Below are 20131 nucleotides of genomic sequence, written 5' to 3' on the forward strand. Positions count from 1 at the left end.
TTCTTTGAAAACGCGGGCAAAGCCGCGGGCGGAAAGCTAGTTATAAATAAAAGCAAAGAAAGCTTATTATAAATAAATATAATACAATTTGCTTATTTAAATAGGAGATAAATTATAATTCAGGCTTTATTTGTTTCGAATTATATTTATTTACTAGCTGCGCTCCGCGGTTTCACACGCGTGGTTCCGCTCCTGTTGGCCTTAGCGCGATGATATATAGCCTATAGCCTTCCTCGATAAATGGGCTATCTAACACTGAAATGATATTTCAAATCGGGCCAGTAGTTCCCGAGATTAGCGAGTTCAAACAAAAATACAAACAAATAAACATACAAACAAACAAACTCTTCAGCTTTATAATATTAGTATAGATATACTAAACATACTTCCTACTCTTAAGTCGATGTTATATTGAATTCATTTGAATCTTGCGCTTAATATGTGACACGGAGGTTTATAAATTACAATTCGTGGTCTATGCACCATTCAAACCCCTCAAATGCCATTAGTACGGCCCTGGCTTAACATAATAATAGACAATACCACACATTACGTTTTAATTAAGTCTGACCATAGTGAATTACCCCAGGAATAGACTACAAACAGTAATAGAGTACGGTCGGTATAAATTAGCTATTGTCTACGGTTAACCGCATATTTAGTAAAATTAATCATCGAATATTGATTTTGGGGAGTTTGTTTTGATAAATATTGAACGATTTAAACTAATGTAGATAAAGAAAACGCATTTTTCATTAAACTGAAAAAAATATGTCTGTACGTTGGTCGATTTTAATTGCATCTATAAACTGAAATTAAAAATAAATCGAGATGAAAGGTTATTTTTTAATTTAATTTTTTTGTTAAAAATAAATCATATTGCTTTATTTCTTCGCATTGTTAGGGTTGCCTGGTAGAGATCGCTACCTAGCGATAAGACTTGTCTTTCTTCTTTGTCTTTATTAACAAGGAAATAAAGCATTTCATTCATTCATCAATTTTATACCTCTGAAATAAACGTAACAAAAACAAAATTACCATCATAATCGATTTACTAATGCCAGAATGATCGCAAGACAAACACACAAAACATTGATAACACTCTTGCATTGAATTGAACATTAAATGATAATTAACAAAGCTCTTGATTTCCTACTTTAATAGCTGAGTGTTTGTTCGTAATATTTTTGAGGAAGGAATTAATTAATATTTTCACAATGAACCCTCTGAATCATTTGTTACCGGTACAAGAACACTGTTATTGTGGACTTGAGACAAAAATGATAATTATTTGTGTAACATTAAGATCTTGAAATTGATTTATGGTCCATCAAAAAATTTAAAACAATCGATAGGCACTCGACAAAAGACACGACATTTTAATATTTCGATATAAATACATAGTCTACCATTTTATAAGAGATAGAGAGTTCTAACGATATCTTTAAGATCAAAAAATATATCAAGCATTCTGCATTTAGCAGTGTGCTATGTGTAAGTAATGAGCTTGCGTATATAATATATTATCAATAGAAACGTTACGTTAGTTAATTTCTTTTTAATCTAGTCTTTAACCCTCGATGTTATAATTAAAGTCACACCTTCCAACCACTGAGTCACTCCATTCTACAAGACACTTATAATAAGCACAACAATATATTTAATACTAGTGGTCCGCCCCGGCTTCGCCCGTGGTACATAATTTGCAATAAAAGGTAGCCTATGTCCTTTCTCGGGTATCAAAATATCTCCATATCAAATTTCATGCAAATTGGTTCAGTAGTTTAGGCGTGATTGAGTAACAGACAGACAGACAGAGTAACTTTCGCATTTATAATATTAGTATGGATTCAATCCAAATTCTTGTAATACGAACGAAACAATTTCGTTCGAAAGAATCACACAACATTGCAACGAGAAAGGAAAATTTTCCACTTTCTAAAACATATACAAACATTTTCCAATGAACAGTGTACACTTTAAAGTTTTCAATATGATGAAAAAGAAAACACGAAAGCGCATCGAAACCTCACTGAAATAAAAATGTGCCAAGTTCTAACATTTCTGACTCAACGGTGAAGCGGGCAAAGACAAATTGCTTTATTTCATCCTCTATTTATTTATTATTCCTTTTGTTATTATATTTTTTTTTGTTTTTCTGCCCCTCATTTCCGCATCCATTGAGTATTGGCATATCTTGGTTGTCAATATTTGTCTATGGAATTGATTTTGTACTTTTGCGCGGGAAAACGGTTTGTTTTTAGAATTTATTTGTTTGCGCGCGGGAAATAAAAGATTACGTGATGTGATGTGAATTAGAAGTTAAACGTTTCTAATTATTTATTTGTTTGTGAACATGATTATAAGTATCTTAGGTATGCAAATTTTGAATTATACTGCTTACTATATCTTACTATAACTATTCTTACTAAGTCTATCTTTAAATTAATAAGTTGAATGATTCTTTAAGGCAAAGATAGGTCGTTAACTATTATTACAACTAAGTGAATACGGAATAATACTAGAACAGTTTTTTTATACAAAATATACTTATTCTTAATAATAGGTGACAGTGAAGATGAAACATTCATTCAATAATATCGAAATCGAAATGTACTAACAGAAAATTGGTTTCAAATAGCGATTCCTTATAATTTCCTAATTACAAGTTGGTAATGAGATCCCGGTTTATTCCATGATATTAAATTCCAATTTGTTATTGGATTTTTTACGATTCCTTCGTTTGTGTAAGAAAGAGAATATTTTTTGAACATGTTTATTGTGAAAACTAGCTTTCCACCCGCGGCTTCGCCCGCGTTTTCAAAGAAAACCCCCATAGTTCCAGTTCCCGTGGGATTTCCGGGATAAAACTAATCCTATGTGTTAATACAAGTTATATATGTGTGCTTAATTTCATTGTAATCGGTTCAGTAGTATTTGCGTGAAAGAGTAACAAACACACACACACATCCTCACAAACTTTCGCATTTATAATATTAGTAGAATAGGATAGGATAGGATAGGATGGTGCTGTACTCTAGAGGTATTGTTTTAAACTATAAAGTAGGTAGTGCAGTAAATTTTAGCACAATAAATAATTAAAACTGGAAAAATAGATTAACTAATAGTTTTACTGACAGGCATGGACAATTTTTTTTTTGAAAAAAGGTCACTCCGACGTTTAAGAACTAAATTTCAAGAAAAATAATTACAAAATGAACAGATAGAATATGCTAATTATATATAACAATTCTATGTTAATTGTTGTATTGTTTGTTCAGAAACAATCTTTTTAAAATATACCGAAAATAGTGTTGTTTTAAAAACATTAATCCATTTCAATTATGACAGGTTTCAATACGTCATTGTTAGGCTTTGAATGAAAGTTACGATGATGTATCGAAAGTAATGAATATTAATTAATAATAATCCTGATGAAATAGATTTAATACTATAAACCAAACTGATGAATCGATTTTAGTGATTTTTATCGAACGTAGTGTTTGTTTTTAGTTAGGTTTAAAAATGTAGTCCTGTATCCCCGTGTGGGGTATTTTATTTTTATTTTATTCATCATCAACACTACATAGTATAAAATAAAGTCGCTTTCTTTGTCCCTATGTCCCTTTGTATGCTTAAATCTTTAAAACTACGCAACGGATTTTGATGCGGTTTTTTTTAATAGATAGAGTGATTCAAGAGGAAGGTTTTAGTATATAATATAATTAGGTTTTAGACAAAGCAGGCGAGGCTGCGGGCAATAAGCTAGTTTTTTTCTAAAATCAAATCTACATGTAATGTAATTAGGAGATGAAAATATTTGCTCGTGCCTGTGGTTCAATCTGCAGGCGAAACTGCTGGGCATAGCTAGTAAACCGTATAAAATATTTTATCGATTTAATAACAGTATTTAAAAGTGTTTTAGCTTATTTGAATATGTAAATGTTTGAGTTTGAATAATATTTTTCAACCCTTTTAATAAATATGACGTTTATCATGACGTCATATTTATTCAGAGGGTTGTGATTGGCTTTCTACAATTTGTTTTATTTTGAATTTAGAAGCTTTAAAGCTTAAAACGTATTTTAAAAAGAGTAATATAAATGGATTTGATTTGCAAGATTTAGATATTTTTGCAATTTTCATACGAAAGGTAATGCGTGCAGTGTTGGCCCAACAAAGTACGATCGTCGATATTGGCCGTCATTACGGCGATTATAAATAAAAATCTACAATGACGGTCGATCATAGGCCCTCTACACTATGGTGATTGCCCCTACTAGCCCAACGCTGCCCATTGTTTAGAGGTCCTAATAAATATATATCTATATGCAAAAATAAATAATATACAAATTAAATGTAAATTTTGTTTTAGCAAGTATATCAATATTTCCTACCTTTTTTTCGTTCAATAACAGTTAATCCGTACATAAATAACTATTTATGTGAGAGATAAAACATAAATAAAAACGAAAAAAGGTGCAGAACCAGTGTGGACATATAAAGTCATACGTCAGGTAGGACTAATGTCCATTTTATTGGGATATTGGCGTCCGGCGCGTGGCTCACTGTGGAACAGAGGCGGGCGTGGAGTAGATGTTGGTGTGTAAATGTAATTTATTGGATTAAGAGGTAAATTTGTAGTAATGGTGCTGTGTTTAGACTAAATTGTTAATTAACAATTGATGCACAAGAAAATATACCTACCTACTCTTTTAAATAAGTTCATCAAATAAGATATTAAGTTAAAATTAAATATTCTGCACTTAATTTGAGATGGAAGACACTCTAGATATTATGTATTTAATACTTTAAAAAGAGGTGATATATGATAGATATTACTTATTCAATGAAAATTATTTTGCAAGTGAAACGAAAGTATAGCTTCATAATGAAGATAATAATATTGTAGCAAATATTTTTAGCGACATTTATTTGCCTGTAAGTGCAACCTTGCTGACATCGTCGATTGCCCATAAAACAAGGCAACATGTATTATTTTAATGAAAAATGAAGATGAAAAATTATTTATTTCAGCAAAAAACATAATACAATACAAATATAACAATATAATTATTGCAATGTGTTGCAATGTCGACTCCACCCCACTCCTAACCTAACCGTGTGAAGGAAGGTGAACGTAAGTTATTGTCAATAACATACATCACCTCTGCTCTAAGTAACTACGCTACGTTCTGGGACTCTAGCTTAAACAATACATGTGCTGTCTCCCTTGCTCACGTGCTATTTCATATAGCCGTCTCTATCACACATTAATATAGGTTATACATTTGTATACATGTGTTGTGGTCTCAGTCGGCTATAGGACGTCGACACATAGTTTACTAGCCTTCTAGATAGGTAGGTTTAAACGTGAATTTTTAAAATAAAATTTATGTTCTAAAAAGTGATAATCAGAACAAAGGTCTAAGTATATAATCAATTATTTATTAACAGTTCAAATTCAAATTAATTATTTAAAATTTAAGGCTCTGTTCTCTTAAAAATTGCCTTAAAAATAAATAGTGAATAGTGTTTTTAGTTTTTAGTTTCTTGAGTTAAGCTATAAATATTGTTGTGTGTATGTTATTCTGTAAGGTTTATATTATATGAGTTTGTTCAATTAATTGTCTATTAGCTGAAATAAATGAAAATAAAATAATTTCATAATAAGCACCTTTTTGTAGGATACAACATTTAAAAAATATTTCACCCGCATGGCTCCGCTCCTGTTGGTCTTAGCGAGATGATAATATATAGCCTTAGCCTTCCTCGATGAATGGGCTATCTAACATCGTAAGAATTTTTCAAATCGGATCAGTAGTTCCCGAGATTAGCGCGTGCAAACAAACAAACTCTTCTGCTCTATAGTATTAGTATAGTAAAAGATATGGTAGTCTGGAAGAGATCGCTGCCAAGCGATAAGGCCGCCATTTGTATATACTTGCATCTGTTTGTCTTCTTATGTGATTTATGTAAATCTTGAAACGACATTTAGGCACGAAAAAACTATCCATACTAATATTATAAATGCGAAAGTAACTCTGTCTGTCTGTCTGTTACTCAGTCACGCCTAAACTACTGAACCAAATTTCATGAAATTTGGTATGGAGATATTTTGATACCCGAGAAAGGACATAGGCTACTTTTTATCCCGGGAGAATGACGCAATCCCGGAAATCCCGCGGGAACGGGAACTATGCGGGTTTTTCTTTGATTGCGCGGGCGAAGCCGCGGGCGGAAACCTAGTTTTCTATATATCTATCTAGACATTTAGGCACGAAAAAACTCTTCTTTATAATTATAGAATTTGCTCCAGAATAGTAGTGATAAGTCTGTACCGTCAACATATAAATTAAGCAAACTTTAAACCAGAGCATTATATGCGAGCTTCAGAACTATAGAATTTCGCAAAATTTACATATCCGAGCTTCCCCTTTGTTACTTAATACCTATATTATGTCTTGAATGTGCACTGAAATAATTTTACAAGCTGTTTTTGTATACAATTTGAGGTTATAAATTTGGTATTTGATATTGTAAATGTTAACTATGTTATGACGATTCAAAAGTGCTTCTAGAAATCGAATTGAATAAATAAATGTTTGAGTTTGTAGTTTTTAAATGGATGATGTGTGTTTCTGAAGTGAAACTTCTTTATCGGGGTTGGAAAAAATTTAGTGTAACATTTTTTCGTTACGCGTGACACTTTTCCGTTACGCGCCATTTTTTTTTATCCCTACCACGCGTGATTCGACGTATTTCTGTAAAGTTGCATATAGTAAATTATTTTTTGAAAAATAAGGTCATAAAGAAGTTTCATTTCTTACGTGTGTACACTAGTACACGCACACATTTTTTTTATTTAAAGTCGTGTTTATTGAGATTGTTTCAAGATATAACTGCTGGAAATATAAGCTACCACCTTATTTCTGGATCTTCCTACATTACATAATTAATATAAATTTATATGATTGAATGCCATAAAGCCAAATATCAAATTCTACATTATAATTCACCTGCCAACAAACCATCGAAATCGATTCAGGAATTTTGTGTTAATAATTTTCATGTATAAAACTATGGCTATTAAATAACATACTACACGTATTTTCAATCGCACCCAAATCAGTTTAGCTGTTTTTTCCGTATACAAAACTGTACTAATTCATTAAATAAATTAGTATAGTGAAATAATTTGATAAGATGCCCATGACCCATATTTTGTTTTGATGCTTGAAAATTGAAATTCTATACGTAGGTACCTACTTAGAAATCTAAGTTACTTTAGGTAAGTTAAGTCAAATTAGAACCACTTTTAGATTCTTGAAGTTGCTCTTTTGAATAGTCATATAACTTATTTAAAAATTCATTTTAGAAATAATTAATTTATATATAAATAAATTTTAAATTTCTGTGCGATTTTACGTATGTACAACGCATTAAAAGTTTTTAACATATAAAAAAAAACTTATTAACATAAATGTGATGACCTCCAAAATCCCCACCCGCCTCCTGGACTACGATAACAAAACATCGCCTTTTATTCAGCTCAAGTATATGGGATCAAATATTTAAGTAGAATCACAGGTCGAAAGCTTACAGTCCCTCGGGGCAGGCCTTAATATCGGATACCTTTGGAATGACGACTAGGTATAAAGTATAGGCTGAGAGCCGGCTGGGTAATCGTTTAATTAACACTTTTTCTACTGTGAGTGTTATAATAATGCGAATAAGTTTGTGAATTATTTTCTGAGCGTTTGTATAAAAATATACATAGGTATAAAATGAATAAATATATATATATATATACGTTCTCAAATAGCTACAACTATTTCTTGGCCTAGATATCATCACCATAGAGTATTATGACGTGAATTGTGAGTGTTGTGTATTATTATTAAATTAATAAATAGTAAAAGTTTTGATACTAAGCTTTCATTATAACATTAATCGACCATATTACAGGTGTACAAAACGTTTAAAACAATTCTGTTACTATACGTGTTTACAGCCGTTAAGAGAAAACGCCGTCAGCCCCCTGCCTATCGACAGACGATGATGCGTTCCCATTTATACGAATATAAAGAAAGGATCCCCGACTACGGAATTGGGTAGTAAAACGCACGGGCATGAAAATTTGATGCTACAGGTAATGCTATCTATTAAACGGGAGTGTTGTTTACTTTAAACGGATGTGTTGTTATGCTGTAAACGAATGTGTTGTAATGTTTACAACACTTTTTAGTGTGCGTTCGCAGATGATTTACGTATGCTTTTTATTGGTGTATTTTATAGGGATTTTGTGTACGTAGAATTTTGGTGGGATGTTTTTTTATCTGTTATAGTATAAAGGAAATATTTGATTGTCTATGTTCCTATACTTTAATAAATTATGTTTTTTAATATCCTACTATTTAGTTGCTAGCCTGTGTTGATTCGGGCTAGAAAAAATCTATATTATTTACATATCTATTCTTAATCTAGATTAGTTTTCAAAATCGATTAAGTAGGTAGTTTATAAGCTTTTTCATTTCAGGTTAAGGGGAGTCCTTTCAGCGAAGCGGAGTAAAATTGGTTTGCAAGATCAAATTTTTCATGTATTTGCAATTATATGACGCTTCTAGAAAAAATAATCAATACACTTCAAGATATTTCCTAAAAAGTGTGCTAATTTGTTACACAACCACGTGTATTTTGGTCGATCATATAAAATCATAAAAATAGGCTAAAATAAAGATCGAAAACGAATTATTTATTAATGAAATTTCTGATTTTGGAAATAATTTTTATATAAGGATATGTATTTTGATGTACTGCAGAAAACGTGCTAAATTTTGGGTTTCTACTGAAGCCCTGTAATTATTAAATACATATTATATCTCAGAACTTAACGTTGCCCAGCGTTTTCTTTACAAACCGCGCTGCCCGCTACCCCGCCAGTCCTGATCAGGCGCTTGCTAACGTAGGACCTGTGTCAAATTATCTCCGCTCGATTTTACGTTTTGAGTAACGATAAATTATTGAAAATGGGTAACAAAACAAACAAAATTCGGAAGAAAGCAGTGTCAGTATCAAAAAAAAAGAACAGGAAAAGAGAACTATAAGAAACGGAATGTAAATTGAGTAATATGATAAAAACGTAGTTACTTGATGACACAGAATAAAAATATCAGTTGGTCATAAAGTTTCACCTCGTATGCTTTTATTTCAAAACGATAAAAGCTGCGTTACTGTGAAATAAGAGTTTAGTTTATAATAATTTGTTTTATATATATAATACTAGTGGTCCGCCCCGGCTTCGCCCGTGGTACATATTTCGCAATAAAAGGTAGCTTATGCCCTTTCTCGGGTATCAAAATATCTCAATACCAAATTTCATGCAAATTGGTTCAGTAGTTTAGGCGTGATTGTGTAACAGACAGACAGACAGAGTTACGTTCGCATTTATAATATTAGTATGGATTATTGTTACGTAGGTAATTGGTGTATTATTTGCATAATTTTGGGGTATAATTATTAATTACAGTTGTTTATTTTAAGGAAAAAAACAATAATGATTATTAGTTAAAAAATAATTGATAATAGTCAAATAATAATGATTATTGACTAATAATAATTATTAATCACTACAGTAAAAGTTCCTTATTGGCGGGGTATATGTTCCATAAAATATATGCCTCGAATACAGAAACCGTGAATACGGAATGGTAATTATTATATGGGATTATAGGTTCTACGTTAGGTATACGTTCCTAGGTGACGATTGAGATTTTTTTTAGTTGACATTATAAACTAGGAAGAGTGCAGTAGACGTTACTCGATCACAATTTTGTAACGAATGTGAAAGACGAAACAATAAAACACGCAAAGCGGCTTTTACTATAAACGGAACTACATTTAAAAATATACTTTATTTATTGAGTTATAAGGTTGCTTCCATTCTGTTTATTTACATTCTCAAAAACATCAATCGCGGCAAAGGCGGCTTGCGACAAAGGCGGCTTGGGTCAAAGGCCTCGGCGATATCATTTAACAACATAATATTATGTACTTTAGGCAAACTTGTAATAAGATCTATTTTACTTTCTTATTAGTCCATTTGACAAGGATATTGGGTTAGATATATAATTATATTGGAATAATTTTATTATTATGTATGTACTTATTAAATCCGCGAATAAAAAAATTTTTAGTCGCGAATATAGAAATTGTTGCATTTTTTTAATTCCCGAATAGTGAAAACGCGAATAAAGGAAGCGCGAATAAGGAACTTTTACTGTATAATAGATGATAATAGTTAGTTCATAATCATTGTTATTATAGTTCATTGAAAAGTATGTCTCGTTTCAGCACCATACTATGCCTGATTAAATAAATAGATAATAGATAATAAATACAAGGGGAAGTGGGAGGCGGACACGCGCAGGCTCGCTCGCGCACCCTTCGCACACCTTACTGCCGCCACGTGATCGTAGTGATGTGACTTGACCAACGCTGTACTCGATAGTTTACAAGAAAAACTATATTTTAACATATTAATATTTGACTTTAATATTAAAACTCTTTTAAAAATATATTAAAAATAATTTTGTGTTGTGTTTTGTATCATACACTTTCTAATATTATGAATGCGAATGTATTATAGTGTAAATGTAAAGTATGTAATGTTACTAAATTGATTTTTGAAGGTTTTGGTAGGTATAGAATTGATATATATTTAATTATTTATATTGTTTATTATTTCATTTTAAATTATTAATTAATTCTTATTTTTATTTAACATTAAATACTATTATTATTTGAGTTATTATTAAAAAATAGTACTAAACCCGATCTTTTATTTTCTTAATTTTAATATTTAAGAAGTCCACACGTTTTTTCAGATATTTCAATTATACATTTTTTTAAACTACTTATAATTAATAGAAGACTTTACATTATTATTTAAAATTACATATATTTAGACTTTCTTCATACATTTCTCCTTTAATAACATATTGAACAATATATTTTCTTATGTTACATATTTATTTACATAACTTATCGATAGCTCAACACGCAATTGATACCTACCCATCCCTATTTGTCACACACACATCTATATAGTATCTATAGCTCATCTGCCTTCGATGTGCACTAAGCAATTTGTGCAATACACGCGCTCTATACTATTATAATATATAAAGCTACACTACCACTGACTCACTGACTCACTGACATCGGGTTTCTCGGAAACTACGTGGAAAGTTGGGGGGATTTCGACGTGATCGTGTAGAGGTGCGCCGAGTGACCACCGGAAAAATATTGACATCTCCAACACCCTGGACAAGAGAGTGGACCCCTGGAGGTGCGCAAAAACGGTGGTACCTGGAGGGGGGGTGTCTGAACAAAAAATGCTCGGAACTGGTGGCGATTACCAGGGGTGGTGGAAAAATGGGGATTTTCGCGAAAACAAGATGGCCGCCGTACTTTGCCAAAATCGCCGTTTATGAATCCTTACGTCTCAAATTTGGCACACGTGCTCTGTGCGAGCCGGCGAATCGATCGGTGCCCCGTTCGAGTGGCTCCGGGCCCCCGTTTCCAACTTCCATACAACGTTAACTCCAACGGCCCGCGGAAACGGTGCGTGTTGGGTGGGGGGTCCCGGAACTAAAAATGATCACCACCCTGGGACGCTACCAGGGAGCCACAGTGGGAAGCTCGATTTTGGAATTTTTCCATTTTTGGCGCAAACATAAAAACGTAAATTTAGACGAGGTGGTGCAATGGAGAAATACACCAATAATGCATTCGTACTCGCCCAGCTCCCAGGATATCCAGAAAAATCCGAAATCTTAAACTTTCCCTCATCTCTGGAAGACGGTCAACGGCCCGCGCAAACGGTAGCAGATACATCTGGGGTGCTCGAACTAAACTTGTAGTAGACCTCGAGCAATTACCACAGATAGTGAAAAAAAATCAAAATGGCGGAAAAAATGGCCACCGCCATACAAATTCTAAAACGGCCATCGCTGGTCCGATCGCGCTGAAACTTGGCACAGGGGCTTTAATCGAGTCGCATATTAAGCTGGCATACTCATAATTGAGTTTCCATCGCTGGTTTCCGAGTTTCATACAACGCAAAATTTGACGGCTCTCTGAAACGGCGCGAGATAGGTGGGGGGTGTAGAACTAAAAAATGATCAGGGAGATGGGGTGCTACCAGGGCAATCGAGAAATTTCAAATTTGACGCAATTTTTTTTTTCAAAAATGGCCAATTTTTTGAGGCAAGATGGTGGCGCCGGTTTCTTCACGATCGGTCTGAAAATTGACTTCTGTGCTCTGATTGGTCAGATTTACAAAACTGCATACTCAGAATTTCTCTCCGACCCCCGGTTTCCATTTTCCATACATCACGAAATTCAACGGCTCTCTGAACTGGTGGCACTTAGGTTGGGGTCACCAAGGTAAAAAATGTTTAAAAACTTGGTCCGCTTCCAGGCACATAAAAATTTTTGCTAAAAAGCGAAATTTTTTTTTTCGAAAATTTTGTATGGAAATTTCCATAGTAGGAAGGGTAATTGAATAGCATCGGCAAAAGACGGCACCGCGGGCTGCTTGCTGCCCGCGCACCGCGCAACTTCGAGGGTTGACAGCCTCCCGGAGTAGAAAATATTTATTAACTTTTGAACTACCGCACGAGCCAAGCGAGCGAAGCGAGCGAGTCACGGCAGCGGCCAGCGTAAATATTCAAATAGGTAGCGAGGAGCGAAGCGACGAGCGTGTTAGGTTAACTTTTGAACTACTTACCGCACGAGCCAAGCGAGCGAAGCGAGCGAGTCGCGTCAACGGCCGGCCTAAATATTCAAATAGGTAGCGAGGAGCGAAGCGACGAGCGTGTTAGGTTAACTCTTGAACAGTTTATTATGAAAAGTCACTGCCCGCTATCGATAAGACGTTTAAAAAATTTTACCAATATTTGAATAAGTAATTTATAAGCAGTTTAGGTAGCGAGGAGCGAAGCGACGAGCGTGTAAAATTAACTTTTGAACTACCACACGAGCCATGCGAGCGAAGCGAGCGAGTCACGACAGCGGCCGGCCTAAATATTCAAATAGGTAGCGAGGAGCGAAGCGACGAGCGTGTTAGGTTACCTTTTGAACTACCTACCGCACGAGCCAAGCGAGCGAAGCGAGCGAGTTGCGGCAGCGGCCGGCCTAAATATTCAAATAGGTAGCGAGGAGCGAAGCGACGAGCGTGTTAGGTTAACTCTTGAACAGTTTATTATGAAAAGTCACTGCCCGCTATCGATAAGACGTTTCAAAAATTTTACCATTATTTGAATAAGTAATTTATAAGCAGTTTAGGTAGCGAGGAGCGAAGCGACGAGCGTGTAAGGTTAACTTTTGAACTACCACACGAGCCATGCGAGCGAAGCGAGCGAGTCACGACAGCGGCTGGCCTAAATATTCAAATAGGTAGCAAGGAGCGAAGCGACGAGCATGTTAGGTTAACTTTTGAACTACCTATCGCACGAGCCAAGCGAGCGAAGCGAGCGAGTCGCGGCAGCGGCTGGCCTAAATATTCAAATAGGTAGCGAGGAGCGAAGCGACGAGCGTGTTAGGTTAACTCTTGAGTTTATTATGAAAAGTCACTGCCCGCTATCGATAAGACGTTTCAAAAATTTAACAATATTTGAATAAGTAATTTATAAGCAGTTTCGACTGACTGTAGAATCGCTGTAAGCAGATGTTACAAATGGAAAGGAAATTCGAATGCATTTTCAAATGTCTGAAGATTTCTGCCCTGGGATGAGCCGCGAGCTGCTTGTAGCTCGCGCAACACGCACCCTCGAAGGTGAACCGCCCCCCGGAATAGAAAATATTTGAATTTGAAATTTATAAGCACTTCCGATTGACTGTGGAATCGCTATTTGCAGATAATAGCAAATTGACGGGGAATTTTAATGCATTTTCAAATGACTGAAGATTTCTGCCCTGGGATGCTTCGCGGGCTGCTTGCAGCCCGCGCACTACGCTCCCTCGAAGGTGGACAGCCTCCCGGAGTGGAAAATACTTGAATGTGGAATTTATAAGCATTACCGACTGACTGTAGAATCGCTGTTAGCAGATGTAACAAATGGACAGAAAATTCGAATTTATTTTCAAATGACTGCCCTATTGCTTCAACCCAGGGGCAAAAGGGGCTCGCGGGCTGCTTGCAGCCCGCGCACAACGCACCTTCGAAGGTCGACAGCATTCCAGAATAGAAAATATTTGAATTGGGAATTTATAAGCACTTCCGATTGACTGTGGAATCGCTGTTAGCAGAAAATTACAAAAGGACTGGGAATTCTAACACATTTTCTAATGACTGCCCTATTGCTTCAACCCAGGGGCAAAAGGGGCTCGCGGGCTGCTTGCAGCCCGCGCACAACGCACCAGCTAGTTATAATATATAAAGCTACACTACCACTGACTCACTGACTCACTGACATCGGTTTTCTCGGAAACTACGTGGAAAGTGGGGGGGATAACGACGTGATCGTGTAGAGGTACGGCGAGTGACCACCGGAAAAATATTGACATCTCCAACACCCTGGACAAGAGAGTGGACCCCTGGAGGTGCGCAGAAACGGTGCCACCTGGAGGGGGGGTGTCTGAACAAAAAATGCTCGGAACTGGTGGCGATTACCAGGGGTGGTGGAAAAATGGGGATTTTCGCGAAAACAAGATGGCCGCCGTACTTTGCCAAAATCGCCGTTTATGAATCCTTACGTCTCAAATTTGGCACACGTGCTCTATTCGAGCCGGCGAATCGATCGGTACCCCGTTCGAGTGGCTCCGGGCCCCAGTTTCCAACTTTCATACAACGTAAACTCCAACGGCCTGCGGAAACGGTGCGAGTTGGGTTGGGGGTCCCGGAACTAAAAATGATCACCACCCTGGGACGCTACCAGGGAGCCATAGTGGGACGCTAGATTTTGGAATTTTTCCATTTTTGGCGCAAACATAAAAACGTAAATTTAGACGAGGTGGTGCAATGGAGAAATACACCAATGACGCATTCGTACTCGCCCAGCTCCCAGGATATCCAGAAAAATCCGAAATCTTAAACTTTCCCTCATATCTCAAAGACGGTCAACTGCCCGCGCAAACGGTAGCAGCTGCATCTGGGGTGCTCGAACTAAACTTGGAGTAGACCTCGAGCAATTACCACAGATAGTGAAAAAAATTCAAAATGGCGGAAAAAATGGCCGCCGCCATACAAATTCTAAAACGGCCATCGCTGGGCCGATCACGCTGAAACTTGGCGCAGGGGCTTTAATCGAGCCTCACATTGAGTTGGCATACTCATAATCGAGTTTCCATCGCTGGTTTCCGAGTTTCATACAACGCAAAATTCGATGGCTCTCTGAAACGGCGCAAGATAGGTGGGGGGTGTAGAACTAAAAAATGATCAGGAAGATGGGGTGCTACCAGGGCAATCGAGAAATTTCAAATTGGACGTAATTTTTTTTTCAAAAAATGGCCAATTTTGCAAAGCAAGATGGTGGCGCCGGTTCCGTCACGATCGGTCTGAAAATTGACCTCTGTGCTTGAATCGGCCAGATTTTCAAAACTGCATACTTAGAATTTCTCTCCGACTCCCGGTTTCCATTTTCCATACATCACGAAATTCAACGGCTCTCTGAACTGGTGGCAGGTAGGTCGGGGTCGCCGAAGTAAAAAATACTTCAAAACCTGGTCCGCTTCCAGGCATATAAAAATTTTTGGTAAAATGCGAAATTTTTTTTTTTTCGAAAATTTTGTATGGAAATTTCCATAGTAGGAAGGGTAATTGAATAGCATCGGCAAAAGACGGCACCGCGGGCTGCTTGCTGCCCGCGCACCGCGCAACTTCGAGGGTTGACAGCCTCCCAGAGTCGAAAATATTTATTAACTTTTGAACTACCTACCGCACGAGCCAAGCGAGCGAAGCGAGCGAGTCACGGCAGCTGCCAGCATAAATATTCAAATAGGTAGCGAGGAGCGAAGCGACGAGCGTGTTAGGTTAACTTTTGAACTACTTACCGCACGAGCCAAGCGAGCGAAGCGAGCGAGTCGCGTCAACGGCCGGCCTAAATATTCAAATAGGTAGCGAGGAGCGAAGCGACGAGCGTGATAGGTTAACTTATGAACTACCTACCGCACGAGCCAAGCGAGCGAGTTGCGGCAGCGGCCGGCCTAAATATTCAAATAGGTAGCGAGGAGCGAAGCGACGAGCGTGTTAGGTTAACTCTTGAACAGTTTATTATGAAAAGTCACTGCCCGGCTATCGATAAGACGTTTCAAAAATTTACCAATATTTGAATAAGTAATTTATAAGCAGTTTAGGTAGCGAGGAGCGAAGCGACGAGCGTGTAAGGTTAACTTTTGAACTACCACACGAGCCATGCAAGCGAAGCGAGCGAGTCACGTCAGCGGCCGGCCTAAATATTCAAATAGGTAGCGAGGAGCGAAGCGACGAGCGTGTTAGGTTAACTTTTGAACTACCTATCGCATGAGCCAAGCGAGCGAAGCGAGCGAGTCGCGGCAGCGGCCGGCCTAAATATTCAAATAGGTAGCGAGGAGCGAAGCGACGAGCGTGTTAGGTTAACTCTTGAACAGTTTATTATGAAAAGTCACTGCCCGCTATCGATAAGACGTTTCAAAAATTTAACAACATTTGAATAAGTAATTTATAAGCAGTTTCGACTGACTGTAGAATCGCTGTTAGCAGATGTTACAAATGGAAAGGAAATTCGAATGAATTTTAAAATGACTTAAGATTTCTGCCCTGGGATGAGCCGCGAGCTGCTTGCAGCTCGCGCACCACGCAAGTGGACCACGCACCTCGAAGGTGGACAGCCCCCCGGAATAGAAAATATTTTAATGGGGAATTTATAAGTACTTCCGATTTACTGTGGAATCGCTGTTAGCAGATAAAAGCAAATTGACGGGGAATTTTAACGCATTTTCTAATGACTGAAGATTTCTGTCCCTGGGATGTACCGCGGGCTGCTTGCAGCCCGCGCACCACGCACCCTCGATGGTGGATAGCCCCCCGGAATAGAAAATATTTGAATGGGGAATTTATAAGCAGTTTCGACTGACTGTAGAATCGCTGTTAGCAGATGTAACAAATGGACAGGAAATTCGAATGCATTTTCAAATGACTGAAGATTTCTGCCCTGGGATGAGCCGCGAGCTGCTTGTAGCTCGCGCACCACGCACCCTCGAAGGTGGACAGCCCCCCGGAATAGAAAATATTTTAATGGGGAATTTATAAGTACTTCCGATTTACTGTGGAATCGCTGTTAGCAGATAAAAGCAAATTGACGGGGAATTTTAACGCATTTTCTAATGACTGAAGATTTCTGTCCCTGGGATGTACCGCGGGCTGCTTGCAGCCCGCGCACCACGCACCCTCGATGGTGGATAGCCCCCCGGAATAGAAAATATTTGAATGGGGAATTTATAAGCAGTTTCGACTGACTGTAGAATCGCTGTTAGCAGATGTTACAAATGGAAAGGAAATTCGAATGCATTTTCAAATGACTGAAGATTTCTGCCCTGGGATGAGCCGCGAGCTGCTTGCAGCTCGCGCACCACGTACCCTCGAAGGTGAATCGCCCCCCGGAATAGAAAATATTTGAATTTGAAATTTATAAGCACTTCCGATTGCTGTGGAATCGCTGTTATCAGATAAAAGCAAATTGACGGGGAATTTTAACGCATTATCAAATGACTGAAGATTTCTGCCCTGGGATGCTTGCGCGCGCACTACGCTCCTTCGAAGGTGGACAGCCTCCCGGAGTGGAAAATACTTGAATGGGGAATTTATAAGCATTACCGACTGACTTTAGAATCGCTGTTAGCAGATGTAACAAATGGACAGAAAATTCGAATATATTTTCAAATGACTGCCCTATTGCTTCAACCCAGGGGCAAAAGGGGCTCGCGGGCTGCTTGCAGCCCGCGCACAACGCTCCAGCTAGTTATTATAATATATAAAGCTACACTACCACTGACTCACTGACTCACTGACATCGGTTTTCTCGGAAACTACGTGGAAAGTGGGGGGGATAACGACGTGATCGTGTAGAGGTGCGCCGAGTGACCACCGGAAAAATATTGACATCTCCAACACCCTGGACAAGAGAGTGGACCCCTGGAGGTGCGCAAAAACGGTGCCACCTGGAGGGGGGGTGTCTGAACAAAAAATGCTCAGAACTGGTGGCGATTACCAGGGGTGGTGGAAAAATGGGGATTTTCGCGAAAACAAGATGGCCGCCGTACTTTGCCAAAATCGCCGTTTATGAATCCTTACGTCTCAAATTTTGCACACGTGCTCTGTTCGAGCCGGCGAATCGATCGGTGCCCCGTTCGAGTGGCTCCGGGCCCCCGTTTCCGACTTTCATACATTGGAAAATCCAACGGCCCGCGGAAACGGTGCGAGTTGGGTGGGGGGTGTCGGAACTAAAAATGATCACCACCCTGGGACGCTACCAGGGAGCCATAGTGGGACGCTCGATTTTGGAATTTTTCCATTTTTGGCGCAAACATAAAAACGTAAATTTAGACGAGGTGGTGCAATGGTGAAATACACCAATGATGCATTCGTACTCGCCCAGCTCCCAGGATATCCAGAAAAATCCGAAATCTTAAACTTTCCCACATTTCGCGAAGACGGTCAACGGCCCGCGCAAACGGTAGCAGCTACATCTGGGGTGCTCAAACTAAACTTGTAGTAGACCTCGAGCAATTACCACAGATAGTGAAAAAAATTCAAAATGGCGGAAAAAATGGCCGCCGCCATACAAATGCTAAAATGGCCATCGCTGGTCCGATCGGGCTGAAACTTGGCACAGGGTCTTTAATCGAGCCGCACATTAAATTGGCATATTCATAATCGAGTTTACACCGCTGGTTTCCAAGTTTCATACAACGCAAAATTCGACAGCTCTCCGAAACGGCGCCAGATAGGTGGGGGGGTGTAGAACTAAAAAATGATCAGGAAGATGGGGCGCTACCAGGGCAATCGAGAAATTTTAAATTGGACGCAATTTTTTTTTCAAAAATGGCCAATTTTTCAAACCAAGATGGTGGCGCCGATTCCGTCACGATCGGTCTGAAAATTGACTTTTGTGCTCTGAGTGGTCAGATTTACAAAACTGCATACTCAGAATTTCTCTCCGACCCCCGGTTTCCATTTTCCATACATCACGAAATTCAACGGCTCTCTGAACTGGTGACACTTAGGTTGGGGTCACCAAGGTAAAAAATGTTTAAAAACTTGGTCCGCTTCCAGGTATATGAAAATTTTTGCTAAAAAGCGAAATTTTTTTTTCGAAAATTTTGTATGGAAATTTCCATAGTAGGAAGGGTAATTGAATAGCATCGGCAAAAGACGGCACCGCGGGCTGCTTGCTGCCCGCGCACCGCGCAACTTCGAGGGTTGACAGCCTCCCGGAGTAGAAAATATTTATTAACTTTTGAACTACCGCACGAGCCAAGCGAGCGAAGCGAGCGAGTCACGGCAGCGGCCAGAGTAAATACTCAAATAGGTAGCGAGGAGCGAAGCGACGAGCGTGTTAGGTTAACTTTTGAACTACTTACAGCACGAGCCAAGCGAGCGAAGCGAGCGAGTCGCGTCAACGGCCGGCCTAAATATTCAAATAGGTAGCGAGGAGCGAAGCGACGAGCGTGATAGGTTAACTTATGAACTACCAACCGCACGAGCCAAGCGAGCGAAGCGAGCGAGTTGCGGCAGCGGCCGGCCTAAATATTCATATAGGTAGCGAGGAGCGAAGCGACGAGCGTGTTAGGTTAACTCTTGAACAGTTTATTATGAAAAGTCACTGCCCACGTTTCAAAAATTTTACCAATATTTGAATAAGTAATTTATAAGCAGTTTAGGTAGCGAGGAGCGAAGCGACGAGCGTGTAAGGTGAACTTTTGAACTACCACACGAGCCATGCGAGCGAAGCGAGCGAGTCACGGCAGCGGCCGGCCTAAATATTCAAATAGGTAGCGAGGAGCGAAGCGACGAGCGTGTTAGGTTAACTTTGGAACTACCTATCGCACGAGCCAAGCGAGCGAAGCGAGCGAGTCGCGGCAGCGGCCG

This window comes from Colias croceus, chromosome 27 (genome assembly GCF_905220415.1).
Source record: "Colias croceus chromosome 27, ilColCroc2.1".
Classification (NCBI taxonomy): domain Eukaryota; kingdom Metazoa; phylum Arthropoda; class Insecta; order Lepidoptera; family Pieridae; genus Colias; species Colias croceus.